The sequence below is a fragment of the Erythrolamprus reginae genome, chromosome 2 (assembly GCF_031021105.1).
Source record: "Erythrolamprus reginae isolate rEryReg1 chromosome 2, rEryReg1.hap1, whole genome shotgun sequence".
Lineage (NCBI taxonomy): Eukaryota > Metazoa > Chordata > Lepidosauria > Squamata > Dipsadidae > Erythrolamprus > Erythrolamprus reginae.
Genome location: NC_091951.1, coordinates 97,345,166 through 97,360,136, shown reverse-complemented (window position 1 = coordinate 97,360,136; position 14,971 = coordinate 97,345,166). Strand labels below are relative to the sequence as shown.

The window sequence follows — 14,971 nt, the reverse complement described above, 5'->3', positions numbered from 1 at the left end:
CTGACAGACACAGCAAACCTTCTTGCTACAGCTCGCATAGATGTGCCATCCTGGATGAGCTGTACTATCTGAGCCACTTGTATGGGTTGTAGAGTCCGTCTCATGCTACCACCAACAACCAACATTCAAAAGTGACCAAAACATCAGCCAGAAAGCATTGGTACTGATATGTGGTCTGTGGTCCCCACCTGCAGAACCACTCCTATATTGAATGTGTCTTGATAATTGCCAATAATTTCCATCTGTTGTCTATTCCATTTGCACAACAGCATGTGAAATGGATTGTCATTCTGTGTTGCTTCCTAAGTGGACAGTTTTATTTCACAGAAGTTTGATTTACTTGGAATTATATTGTGTTAAGTGTTCCCTTTATTTTTGTGTGCAGTATAGTTATCTCTACTCTTATTTACATATTTAAAATTTATACACCTATATTATAATATTATTGCAATCTATACTAACGTATATTATAAATATACACTAGTGGAATTTACTCTCTCTCTTTCCTCCTAATACTTTAATCTTTTCATCTATTGTACTTCCTCTCATTTCTTACTTATTAAAAAGATTCATCATAGAAATATATTATTTACAGAATATGTTAAACTATAAAAAGATTATAACAATTACTACCTCTGGATCTTAACATCATAAGTAGTTTAAGCATTTTAATATGTGTATGAACTAATTGGTTAATTATTATATGTTATCATAAGTACAACAATATAGAAGGATAATTGATGTATGGGAAATAGAGTAAGTAATACTATAGTACTTACAATATAGTAATATTACTAATTTACAATCTTATTGACACTGAGATAGCATTGTTTACTTATTTTTTATCTATCTATTTAACTATTTGTCACATTTCCTGTATAATATACATAGAATAGCAGTAATAACTATTAATTTGAAAGCTGACTGATATCAAAATTATTTATTTGCTTAGATACTGTGTTAATCATTACATTCTCTATATATTTATAAACATAATCATCTTATCTCGATACTTTACTGTTTATCTAATACATCCATTATATAATATATACAAGTAAATTGGTAATCAAAATAGTATACAGTACATAAAAAATGGATAGAAGATATATACTATAATTTACATATTTATTTTCATATTTAATAGTTTTAATAAGCAAATTTGAAGACGAAAGACAAAATATAACTGAAATCTGATAAATAAAGAAGAAGAAAATAGCCATAATAATATTAAGAAAACAAAAAGATATATAGGGGAAATCCAAAACTAAAAGTGTTAATACCACTTTATAAGGCCTTGGTAAGGCCACACTTGGAATACTGCATTCAGTTTTGGTTGCCACGATGCAAAAAGGATGTTGAGACTCTAGAAAGAGTACAGAGAAGAGTAACAAAGATGATTAGTGGACTGGAGGCTAAAACATATGAAGAACGATTGCAGGAACTGGCTATGTCTAGTTTAATGAAAAGAAGGATCAGGGTAAACATGATAGCAGTGCTCCACTATCTCAAGGTGTTGCCACAAGTGGGAGGAGTCAACCTATTCTCCAAAGCATCTGAGTGTAGGACAAGGAGCAATGGGTGGAAACTAATCAAGGAGAGAAGCAACTTAGCACTAAGGAGAAATTTCCTGACAGTTAGAACAATTAACCAGTGGAACAGCTTGCCTCCAGAAGTTGTGAATGTTCCAACACTGGAGGTTTTAAAGAAGAGATTGTCTGAAATGGCGTTGTAGGTTTACCTGCCTGAGCAGGGGGTTGGATTAGAAGACCTCCAAGGTCCCTTCCAACTCCAACTCTGTTATTCTATTCTAGTTTTGGTGCTTTCACAACTTCTGGAGGCAATTTTTTCCACTAAGCCTGCACTTACTCCAGGAAGCTGGAAAACGCTAGCAGAAGAAACAGAGAAGTACAGCATTTAGTAATGGCAACATCTCTGAAAGGACTCGGCAAGAGCCAGATCGATGTGCCGAGGCTTTCCTGAATTTAGGACTTGAAAAAGACATTACATTGCTCTGGTTACCAAGTGGAATAGGAGGGACGGTCTCGACTTGCCCACGTCCACAGGGAGTTCTTCCGCTGGACGTTCAAGTTATTCCTCCTATACAACCCAACACGGTTCCGCCTCCCGGGAGATCAAGATTGGTGTGTGTGTGTGTCTGTGTGTTGAGGGAACCGGCGCTTTCTGCACCGCGGCCGGGTTCAAGTCCTCCGATATTAATAAATAAATAAATATAACCAGATGGTTTCCAGGCTCAAACTTACGGTACTTTTAATAGTTCGCAAAATCAAATTTGCCTCCTTTCACCTTCTTCCGGCTGGGGACGGAAATGACGCAGGCAAAACGGACGCTGATTGTTTCGGGAGCGCGAGAGCGACGCTCCTGCGCCTCCGCGTATTTGGCAGAAGTCGGAGGGGGCGTGGCTAAGAGGCATCCGAAATCCAGCGCCCCCTCCCGGTTAATGTTTTTACTGTAGTTCTGCGCCCCATGCAGCTGAGTGTGATAAACCAGGGATCTCCTCCGACCTTGGCAACTTCAAGACTTGTGGACTTCAGCTTCCAGAGTTCTTCAACCAACTTTGCTGGCTGAGGAACTCTGGGAGTTGAAGTTCACAAGTCTTGAAGTTGACAAAGTTGGAGACCCCTGCACTGTGCTAAACTAATGTTTTAGGCCTTTTAGCCCCGCCCCCAGAAAAAGGGTGGTCTTAACACATAAGGGATAATTAGACATCTCAGGTGTCACGCTAAAGACTTCATTTTTCCTTTCTCTATTATGTAAACTCTTATTTTTGGGGGCTAGTGTGAATTGGGACGGGTGGAGGAAGTAGGGTCAGTATTTCTCAACCTGGCCAGCTTTAAGATATGTGGGTCTCTCAACTTCCATAATTCCCCAGCCAGCCAACATTGAAGGACGTAAATAAGCCAGCTTCCCCATTGACTTTTCTTAAAGGTAGGAAGTTAAAAATGATGCTACGTGACAGCAGCTGGTCTTTATAATGCAGTGATGTATCAATGTGGCAGCAACAATGTATCCTTTAAACACAGAGGTTGCCTCACTATTGACAATTGACAATTTGGAGGAAATCACGACTTTACCATGTGTAAAGAGGTGTAAACTCTTCAGTCTCTATTTGTTTACAGATTTGATACTATGTGATACTATGATAATGGGGGGGGAAATACAATTTTTACAAAGATTCAGATCTGAACATAAACATTTACACTACCTTATAGAAAATTTTTCCTGACTACTCAGGTAGAGTTACCAGGTGCAAAAATTGACTATTAGATAATAGAAAAACAATATAGAAAATAGCAACTCTGCTACTATCTAGTGAACATTTGGAATTTTGAAGTGAAAATCAGGTAAATCTAGTGATGACCCAATCAATTAAAGTAAGTTGATTCAGTGTAAGATGAAGTTACTAAAGTAGACATGTACCTAGTTGTGTTTGTTATAAGGCAGGTTTTTTTTACTATTACAGCTTAATTGTTCAAAATTAGTAATGACTAGAAAATGCATAGATGATTTGATCTATGCAATGTTTTACATGGTATTTTTATGTTATTGAAGCTGATTATTAATTCTCTATTTCTTATTTACCTCAAAATTCCAAACTGTTCAATAAGGAACTACTGGTAGAAAGTTTATTACAGTCAAGAGACCCAACATGAAATAGATCAGAATATGACAAACCACAAATATTTACCAGTATGCATATTTAATAATGTAACAGAATTCATTAATCCCCATCTGCTTCACTACCTGTGCCCAACAGCACGACTGTTTTGTACCTCAGAATAAATTATACAGTCGTTTCTTTAGCCTCAGTTTATGTGTGTTTTATCAACTGTATTTAACTTAATGGAATTTACTACAAATGTATGTGTAGAGTTTACACCACTGCTTAGTCACATTTATTTGGGAATAAGTCAAAATTATTTTAGTGGCATGGGCCTGTACTAAGGTAAGTATGGAGAGTTACATTTCTACAGAATAGTCCTAAGCAAGTTTAGTCAATACAGAAATTGTGTATTATTTATTTCAAAAATATACCAGCTGTCTTTTAGGCTTTCAGTATTTCATAAAGCTAATGATTCAAAATTAAAAATAAATAATAAATAAAAATGAACTAATACATGAAGACTGTCATGTAGCAATTGAGGTTAAAATTCTTTCCAATGAGAAGCCTGTCAAATTTAGCAGAAAACTCTTTAAATAAATGTGATTTCGAATTTCCATCAAATTAAGGGACTATGTTATCCTACATAGCAATGAATGTAGCAGATGTGAGGCACAAGGGGAGAAAGACAGTGGAGAAAGAGCTATTCAGTTCCACAGCAGCATAGTTTAGATCAGGCCTGTCAAACTGGCGGCCTGTGAAGTGAGTTTGTCATGCACAGGCCAAGCCCACCCTGGCTTTACAAAGGCAAAACATTGTGATATGTCACGTGACGCTATCGTGTTTAACACCTGTGGTTTAGATTCTTCAATCTAAAAGTGATCATGACAAAATAAATAAAAAAATAAAATAAAAAATAAAAAATAAATGTTCATGCTTTGCCTCGGATGGCTGCTTTTTCAGTTTATACTTTCATTAGACAACTCATCTGAAAAAAAATGATATAATCCATAGAGCTTATTTGATAATAAAATTGATTAAAGTGCTATAAAACTATTTTCCCTGAAAAATAGAATTGTTTTCCATGCTTTTTAACCCCTTATTGATACATTTTCTCCAACTATCCAAATAAAGTTTTGGACTATGGCAATTTTTAGGATTTTCTCCCCCTCCCCTTTTTTTTCTTTGGTTTGGATTTGCTGCAGACCAATTGGAGCTAACTGGACTAATTATAACAAGTTAAGTACATTTTAATGCCTCTGCAAATTTAATAGAGGAGCAATGATTTGAATGAATGCAGTGATAGTTGGACCAGGTGCTTTCTCCCCAACACTTGGGAGAGAATAAATCTAAATTCCATCTGTGTCAATCTAAAAATAATATCAGGACAAAACTCTTGGGAAATCTTCAGCTTTGCTGTATATCTGAATCTAACATTTTGCAGAAAATAAATAAATCTGATAAATTTATCTCAATGGAATGGGCAGCATACAAATCTAATAAGTAAAAATATTCAATTAAAACTCAATTAAAAATTAAAGAATAATTATTCTGGAGACCTAAATTATAAATATATATGATGTAGTGGAAATGATCCGGAAGAGATATAAAACTTAACATTTCAGAATACAATTTGGGAAAATAAATGGTGGTAATACTTGAAAATTGTGGATACAGATGGCTTCTTTCTTGTGTCTTGCATGCTGAATAAAAACAAGAAATTTATAATCCAATTTGTATTTTATCAGAAAAAGCCCTACTATGTTTAATGGGAATTATTCTCAACAGTGTTTGTATAGGATTATAATTCAAAATGGTTTTGCAGAATATTTACTACTGCACAACTGAGTGCCAAGATAAATGTAGCATCAGTTTTGCATAATAATTGAGGTGGACTTTTAAAATTAGAATGGTATTGTGGACAACATTTATATAATACCTCATAAGGTATTTTTAGTCTCTACTGGCATTTTAAAGAAAAATATAGTGTTAAGGACTTTGGCCAAATTTTGGTGTTGCAAAATTTTAAGAATGTTCAGTGCTAAGAATTTTGTAAAGGTGAATATACTTTTGCAATTCAATCTCCTTGCACTCTCTCTTTCCCCTAAAAATCTACTTAATTCTCTCTTTAAAAAAATCTACACAATCGTTCTCTTACCAGTTCTACAATTACAAATATGTAGTTATTAAAAATATCTGGGCTTTGAAGAGACCATATGACTCTGGTCATAATTACAGAGAGCACTGAAAAATCAAAAAGGCTTCAGATAGTCAATATTCTGTTTTATAATGATTAGAAAAAAATATATGGGTAGTTTACCAATACTGTATACCATAAAAGTAAGAGGTCATCCCCCTCCCCAGTATCTTTTCCCAGACAAGTGGTGTTCAGTGGCAACTTACATTATAAATCTGTAGAAGCTAGTATCATCTGTGATAGTCAAATTGTCTCCATTGGCCACCGTTGTATTTTATAATAACTGAATCCCATTAATTAATGTATTATATAAAGATATATTTTAAATCCACTGCCGATCTAGTATTACGGGATAGAGGAGAGGTCTCCTTTTAGTTTCATCTCTATCATTGTAAGTGTTGAAATCTTTTCTAATTCTTATGCCACAGAAAATCATTTTGTAAGCAAGAGATATGATAGAAACATTCAAACCTGGTAAATTAGCAAGTGTGTGTGACTTGACTCAAAAGGTTTAAGAAGAGGCTCAGGATTTAACCTGGGAACTAACACATACAGAAGGCAGGATTCTGAGTTGGTATTAGTTGCGTTTATTCAAAGGTATGGCTTCTTTCTCAGTGGCTATAAATATTCACGGTTCACTGTGGATTAGGACTTGCAAGTTATTTATCAGAATGTGCTTTCTTCCTGCCAAATAGTATACTGTATTGTAACATTTATAAATGTATCACAGGATAAGATTTTATGGACAAGAATCCACTTTATAAGGGTCACAAAATGTTGTTTTATCTGCTTCCTAGAATCCCCCCCCCTTTTCTGTTATTTCTACCCTTGTAGAAAGAAAACAGAGAAGCTATGCCAATTTTATGTGGGCTTTTTTGTTCTTTCTTCAGGATGGTTTTTATGCATATTAGCAATGCCGAACATAATAATAGGTGAATTAAAAACAACACATTGAAGAAACAGACAAGTTGACAGGGTCGAATTAAAGAAATGTCAGTAAAATGTGTGGGCAGGTAAATAGCAAGTGAACTACAGAAAGTCACATGTTGAATGATACGGCTTCTGTGTCTCCAGCGGCTTCCTGTTTTCTTTCTGTAGGAAAGGATGCTGGGAGAGTAGCTCTGCAGATACTGAATGAGACCCTTGGCTGCAGAGCTCTCCTGACTTCCCTTTCCGTGGGTGAGGTGATTTTCCAGCCGATATCTCTTACATCAGTGGTTCTCAACCTTGGGGTCGGGACCTCTTTGGGGGTCCAACGACCGTTTTACAGGGGTCCTCTAAGACCATGGGAAAAGACAAATTTCCTATGGTGTTAGGAACTAAAGCTTCTCTTCTGGCACCTTGGAACATATTTTTACAATCCGACCAATCAGGTGTTTACAGTGGGGGTGTCCCTCTGACCTTCCTGCCAATCGGCTTAAAGCTCCGTTGGGAGAATTGGCGCTCGACTTATGGTTGGGGGTCACCACAACATGAGGAACTGTATTAAGGGGTCGCAACATTAGAAAGGTTGAGAACCACTGCTTACAGGATACTGGCAGCAGAGGTGTTTCAAACTGGGTTCTTCTATGGTACAGCTGCCCATTTCACTTCCATTGCATAGGAGCTGCAATACTGGAAGTGTGTGTGTGTGAGATTTTTATGTGTATTCAGGAGAAAGTCCAGAACAGAGGTCTAAAATATCTCCTGCGATTTTGGTGTTGTGGCAGCAAAGCCATGGGTTGGGAGTATTGTTCTCTCCTGTGCTATCAATACCCTTTCAATCTGGACATGCCAAAAGGTGGCATACACCCAGTAGCTGGTTCAGAGGTGGTAAAGGCTCTGCCATGAGGAAATGACCTTTACAGTTATTGGGCAAGTTATGCCACAGCATGCAGAACAAGTGGATCTACCCTTATTTTGTTTTTGTTGATCTTCCCTTTCAGTGGAGTTTTCTGTATCCCTGAAAATCTGTTCTAGGAGTTTTTATTTTTTTATTTTATTCTTTGTCCAATATACAATACATATGGAAGAGAATAGACATTAAGTAATATATATAACGATAGAAAGTAAAAAGAGGAGAAGTAGATGGGAGGGAGAGAATATATATGATATAAGAGATAAGGAGAGAATACATATGATATACAGTGGAACCCCGACATAAGAGCTGCTCTACTTAAGAGCAACTCGAGATAAGAGCTGGGAGGGGAGAGATATTTTTGTTCTACTTACAAGCCCAAATTCGAGATACAAGCGCCAAGGAGCTGTCTCCTGAAGCCAAACGCTAACTTCCGCGTTCAGCTTCAGGAGACAGCTGCGAAGCGGCGCGCGTGTTTTAAAAGGTTGCAGCCGGCCTGGAGGGCTCGGGGGGGTGCTTGCAGCTTTCTTTCTTGCTCTTTTTCTTTCTCTCTTTTACCTTCCCTTCCTCTATTTCTTCTTTTCTTTCTCCTTCCCACCTTCTTCCCTCCCTCCCTCCCTTCAGTCCTTCCTCTCTTACTCTCCCCTTTCATAAGTTTCCTTGCTTCCTGCCTCTGTTCCTGTCCCTTCCCCCTTTCTTTCTTTCTTTCTTTCTTTCTTTCTTTCTTTCTTTCTTGCTCTTTTTCTTTCTCTCTTTTACCTTCCCTTCCTCTATTTCTTCTTTTCTTTCTCCTTCCCACCTTCTTCCCTCCCTCCCTCCCTTCACTCATTCCTCTCTTACTCTCCCCTTTCATAAGTTTCCTTGCTTCCTTCCTCTGTTCCTGTCCCTTCCCTCTTTCCTTCCTTCCTTCCCACCCTCCGTCCATTCATTCACCCATTCCTCTCTTCATCGCTTAAAGCCGGTCCCTGGTGCAAAAAGGGTTGGGGACCTCTGTCCTACAGGATTGGGTGGCAGAGAAGTTGAACATATGTAAATTTAAAAGTTTAAGAAAGTTTACAAGCTAAGTGAAAGAAACTTCATTATTCATTTATATGTACATGTACATTTCTTCATTAAAAACATGTCTTTCTGCATAATTTAGACTAACTTTGTGAGTTTTTTGAGGGCTGGAACCAATTAAAATTATTTACATTAATTCCTATGGGGAAAAGTCGTTCGAGATAAGAGCTGCTCGACTTAAGAGCCCAGGTCCGGAACGAATTAAACTCGTATCTCGAGGTACCACTGTATACAGTGATCCCCCGGTTATTGCGTCCCCAACCATTGCGAACAGGGTAATTTGCGATTTTTGAACCCGGAAGTCAAAACACCATCTACGCATGCGTGCCCTTTTTTCTATGGGCACGCATGCGTAGATGGGGCCCGGCAGATCAGCTGCCGGGCGGCTTCCCTGGGTCTTCCCCCTCTTGCTGGCGGGAGGGCGAGCAGCGGGCATCAGCAAGGAGTTTCCCCACCGCCCACGCAAACTCCTCGCTGCCGCCCGCCCTTCGCCCGCCCACGCCGTTCATTCTCGCCGCTTTCGAGCTGAGTCCTGAAGCGAATTCGCTCCAGGACTCAGCTCGAAAGCGCCGAGAGCCAGCGTGGACAAGCCGTTCGCTGGCGCTGGCTATCGGCGCTTTTGAGCTGAGTCCGGAAGCGAATTCGCTCCAGGACTCAGCTCGAAAGCGCCGAGAGCCAGCGTGGACAAGCCGTTCGCTGGCGCTGGCTATCGGCGCTTTTGAGCTGAGTCCGGAAGCGAATTCGCTCCCGGACTCAGCTCGAAAGCGCCGAGAGCCAGCGCGGACAAGCCGTTCGCTGGCGCTGGCTATCGGCGCTTTTGAGCTGAGTCCGGAAGTGAATTCGCTCCCGAACTCAGCTCGAAAGCGCCGAGAGCCAGCGCGGACAAGCCGTTCGTTGGCGCTGGCTCTCGGCGCTTTTGAGCTGAGTCCTGAAGCGAATTCGCTCCAGGACTCAGCTCGAAAGCGCCGAGAGCCAGCGCCAGCGAATGGCTTGTCCGCCGCCTGCCTGCCCGCTAGCGAGGAGCCGAAGATTGGGGGCGGCGCGGCTATTTTAAAATGTCGCCGCCGGCATGGGGGGCTTGGCAGCACCCCCCGGACCCCCAACCCGGGTTTGGGGGGCTGCTAGGAAGCCCCCCATGCTGGCGGCAAACAGCCGCGCCGCCCCCAATCTTCGGCTCCTCGCTAGCGCTGTGGGAGTAAAAACACCATCTGCACATGCGCAGATGGTGTTTTTACTTCCGCAGCGCTACTTCGCGAAAACCCGCTCGTTAATATAGATATAGATATAGATATAGATAAAGAGAGAATATATATGATAAATGAGATAAGGAAAGACAATTGGACAGGGGACGATAGGCACATCAGTGCACTTATATACGCCCCTTACTGGCCTCTTAGGAACCTGGAGAGGTCAATCGTGGAGAGTCTAAGGGAGAAGTGTTGGGGGTTGGGAGTTGACACTATTGAGTCCGGTAATGAGTTCCATGCTTCGACAACTCGATTGTTAAAGTCATATTTTTTACAGTCAAGTTTGGAGCGGTTAATATTAAGTTTGAATCTGTTGTGTGCTCTTGTGTTGTTGCGGTTGAAGCTGAAATAGTCGTTGACTGGAAAGACGTTGCAGCATATGATCTTGTGGGCAATACTTAAATCGTGTTTTAGGCACCGCAGTTCTAAGCTTTCAAGACCCAGGATAGATAGTCTATTTTCGTAGGGTATTCTGTTTCGAGTGGAGGAGTGAAGGGCTCTTCTGGTGAAATATCTTTGGATATTTTCAATGGTGTTGATGTCTGAGATGTGGTGTGGGTTCCAGACAGATGAACTGTATTTGAGAATGGGTCTGGCATATGAGTTCGGAAACAGCAAGTCTGGAACTGTAAAGGAGGGGGAAATTCAGAAAAAAATATATCACATTTTGGCAAGAGGATTTTGAGCAAAACTCTGTTTGGAGATGTTCCAGCTAGTGAAAACACATAGGATAATAATGCAAACAGAAACAGACAGTTCTCTCAAGTTTATTCTTTTTAGGGGCTTTATTTTTTTCAGTGGTACAGTGCAGCAATTACACAGGAATTTCTGGGTGGCTGTAGTTGAAATAAAACAGTTTCATAGACTGAACTCAAACATACAAACATGCAGCTACTTGTGAAAAGAGGAAAAATGGAAAATGCTGAAGGCAGGAATCGAGGCTGGCAGGTGGCTGAGAAGGCCTTACCTTGGGGAGGTCAACTTCATAGATGGTTTCAATAAAACCAAACTCCCTTTTGTGTGCCGTGTGCGGAATGAGGGTGCATCTATGTCATATATATGGGATGTCACTTGTTTTCCTGAGACAAGAAAACTTTTAATAGACCTGCAATGCCTTTCAGATGAAAGGTAAGCATACAACTTCATGTTATTCTTAAACATAGATTTATGTTAAGAAATGACAGCTGGACTCGCACTAATCTTTGCAAAGTTAGTGAGCCTCCCAACAATTGGCTAATGCTAAGCAGTGATTGTGTACCTAGCAAGTTCTAGTCCTATTTTGGGCACTAAACCAGCTGGATGGCCTTGGGCCAGTCAGTCCCTCTTTCTCAGAAGAATGCAACGGGGAAATTCCTTTCCCCCAAAACAGGCTGCCAAGAAAACACTAGAGGGCAGTCATGAAAAATCAAAGCTGACTTGAAGAAACATTTTTTTCCTCCATTGTTGCTATGCCACCACTGATCACAAAGAGCTGATCATGTGTGGGCAGCAGCGGCCCAACCCCACACCCACTGCTAACCTGGTGTCTTCAAAAGCACTCCTTTATTACTTGTAATCAGCCCTGATACACCACTGCTAAGCAATATATAAGAGATGTACAACTTAGAGAATTGGCTCCGTAGTTAACCGAATGTTTGAAAGTATTATTGTACAAGTCTTATATTCCTTGTTTTGAAATGACCCCATAGTATTCATATATTCCTATCTGAATTGCCCAGGCCCTAATCTAAACTACAAAACAGCCTAATGCTAAAGTCAGCTGAGTGTAAGATAATAATTCCCATTTAAAATAAAATCCAATCCAATCTAATATCTCATTAATTAACAGAGCAGTCCACCAACTATTATTCAAAAGAAAGCTCAATTAAATAATATTAAGTGGAGATGATAGAACTAAAAATCCTTTATGGTCCTCCCTGAAATTGTTGATAATTATTAATTAATCAGAAATATCTAAATGAAGATTGGGAAAATATGATTTTTTGTACGTACGGCAAGCTAGATATTGCTTGATCTACACTCTAATTTACAGCAATCTTTATATACAATAATGCATTTTTAAAATAATGAAAGCAGGTTTATACTTTTCTAAATAAAGATAAATGTTTACTTAATACAAAATTATATATATAAAAAACACTCAAGATATGGGGAACAAGCTGTGTGAAAAAAAACAGTGGAACTGCTTTAGCTTTGAATAAAGAATTTATAGTTCAGTAGCTGAAGTATATTTCTGAGTACTTTATACCATTTTCATTTTCAAAATGGTCACATACTGGGCAAATTATGACCATGTCTACTGTAGTTTCCATTGTCAATATTGGCAGTAGTTATTACAAAGGGGCCAACATTGAGACTCACCATAAGTTAAACACCTCTGTTTCACATCCAAAGGTTGAACTAGTGTACAATAGAACACCACAGCAGATCTAAGAATCTGCCTTACATCTAATATGTCTTACAACAAACAATGAAAGACCATAATCTGTTTTTTCCTTAGATATTTTTCTAAGAAGTGATAACAAGATAATTGTAAGGCTGTCTTTTAATGCTGCACCTGTAATGGGGAGGGGGAATGGGAGACATGGAGATGTATACAAAAAAATGAAGATATATATCTATGACAAATCCTAAGAGACTATATTATTTATCAAGTGCAGGTAATGTGAAGCCATAATAGATGTGTCTATACACAAATAAATGAAACGATCAATTTTTAGGCATTTCTTTTTCCAAAGCTATTATTTTAGTCAGAAAAACCATTTTGGCTGCTCAGTTCAGCAGTCACATGGCATTCACAGTTTCTTTCGGAGAAAAGAAACACCTACGGGGGCTCAGGAACTAAGTTGAAGCAGGAACGAATGTTTATAGTGCTTGACTACTGGTGAGTTAAGCCATTAGGAAAGCTTAGAAGACAAACTGGTGAGACTTCTTTGGACTGTTCCTTCCACTGTATATCAGCCCATGTGGCTTCCCGCAGCTTCTTGATTGTTACATAACTATGTCAGCCATTGGTTGCAGCATTACAAAGAATATTATTCTGGAGTTAAGCTTCTCATATACAATAGGTGTGTATATTTCTGGGAAATGTAATTGCTGGCATTACAAGCTCCTCAAAGTTTGTATCTCTGTACCAGGAGTGGGTTCCAGTTTTCTTTGCTGCCGGTTCACTCAGGGGCACATCGTGAGGGTGTGCAAGCTTAGTACATGAGGGGTGCGACAGGCCTGGGTCACTGGTTCTAGTGACCCAGGCCGCCAAGACGCTACCGGTTCTGTAGAACCAGTCCTAACCGGGAGAAACCCACCTCTGCTCTGTGCCTCAAATAATTATCAGTGGTATTGTCTCAGTTGGAAATCAAGATAGTTCTAAATCGAGATATGGTGTTAGGACCCTGTTTTTGTTCGCAAATGAACATATCAGATTCCCAGTAGTCACTGCTAATGTTTTAATATGGCTTCAGGAATTGTGTGCTATGAAAACCTAGCAACTTTGAGATGGTTGAAGTTATAGAATTGTATGTTTTTTTACATAAGGATTGGGTTTGCACATGGCACTAAGCTGTGTTTTTGTGAATAAATCCCAATTGGCTAACTCAGATATGCCAAGCCATGATTATAATTTACAAAACACAGTAATGGGGTCCAAACAACAAGCTAAGCTAAAAAATTCTATATTGGTATAATTTAATGATTAAATGCAGTGAATAATTACTATGGAAGTGAATCAGATTTTGTCTAGATTTTACAGTAGAAAAAATCTTGCAACTTAATTGAATTCTGCAACTGGAACGATAGCCTACATGGGGTCTATGACAATTCGCCACAGCCTACTCTCTGTGGGACAATTTGGCATGGACAACTCACCATGGGACAAGAGTTACATTAATATCAAAGAAATCATAGAGTGCAATCATCAAAGAAAGGATGCCAAAGTAGGACAAAATGATATGAATGTGAATGACAAAATTAAAATATTTTTTAAAAACTATTTTAAATAATTATGTTGAATTGTCTTATAGTGAGTTGCTCTGTGATGAGTTGACCATGGCAAATTTGCTGTGGCGAGTTGTTCCATTCTGTCTGTAGATGAAGAAGACTGGCCTTTCTCAAAAGAGTCAAACTTTGGCTGTGTAGCCTTGGAGGGGCGGGGCGGATATGGACAACCATGGGGCTGGCTGGTCCCATGAGAACCCCCACCCCAACCCCATATCAACAACTTCTGATCACTATCTTGGTATTCTTCACCACCTGAAAATGTTGTGTTTTATAATTTAATACTAATACTAACTTATTCTGATTTTAATGTTTCATTGTATTGATTATATTATACACCTAGAACCCCTCTCCAAGGGAGATGGGTGATTAAAAATAAAATGAATGAATGAATAACATGGCATCAAAAAAAATCGATATGGGGTCCATCTCCAGAAGTACATGTACATAAAAACCTTAAGCTGGTTTTCTAGGACTGACCTGAATAAACATCTGGAATTAGCAGAAGCAATGACGGTACAAGATGCTGGTTCTATGCTCAGGGCTGAATCAGGCATTCCATGCATTGCCGAACAGGCCCACTAGCTACCCATGTATCAAAAATTAGGAGAAGACTTTTAAGGGGGAAATCATATCATACAGTTGCAATTTCTTATCATCTTAAAAGTTGTCTTACAAATGTTAGATCCTCTTGCCAGGAAGGAACAAATCCATGTCATGGGATTCGGTGATATTTGGGATGCCTTATGTGTGACATGCTAAATGTCATCAAAACTCTAGTTTCTTCTTTGTCCATGAATTAGGTTTAAAATAAACTGTTTTGAAGAGGGCAGTTTTGCTTGCAAGAATATCAGAGTACGGTTGAGAAAAATAGCATTCTTTCCCCATTAAAATCACAAAATTTATTAGATTTTTCAAATGTATACATTTTCTACACTTGTTGCTCTATTTGCCAATATGACTTAATGATACACATAGGGCAAAGCTGTTAGACTCTTGGACATATGTTTTGTCCATGC

The 14,971-nt window shown here is 39.1% G+C and overlaps 1 protein-coding gene across 3 annotated transcripts in view; it reads right to left on the bottom strand.

Moving 5' to 3' along the window:
* TRAIP (TRAF interacting protein) overlaps positions 1-2,369 on the bottom strand; it is a 57,061-nt gene extending 54,692 nt beyond the window's left edge. Inside the window, exon 1 of one of the 3 annotated variants that reach the window (XM_070738860.1) lies at positions 2,262-2,369. The gene's annotated coding sequence lies outside the window, so the exon portion shown is untranslated. Of the gene's footprint in view, positions 1-2,005 lie in introns of all 3 variants that reach the window. The other 2 variants (XM_070738861.1, XM_070738863.1) reach the window with 2 other exon arrangements.
* Between the last annotated feature and the right edge of the window lie 12,602 nt (positions 2,370-14,971).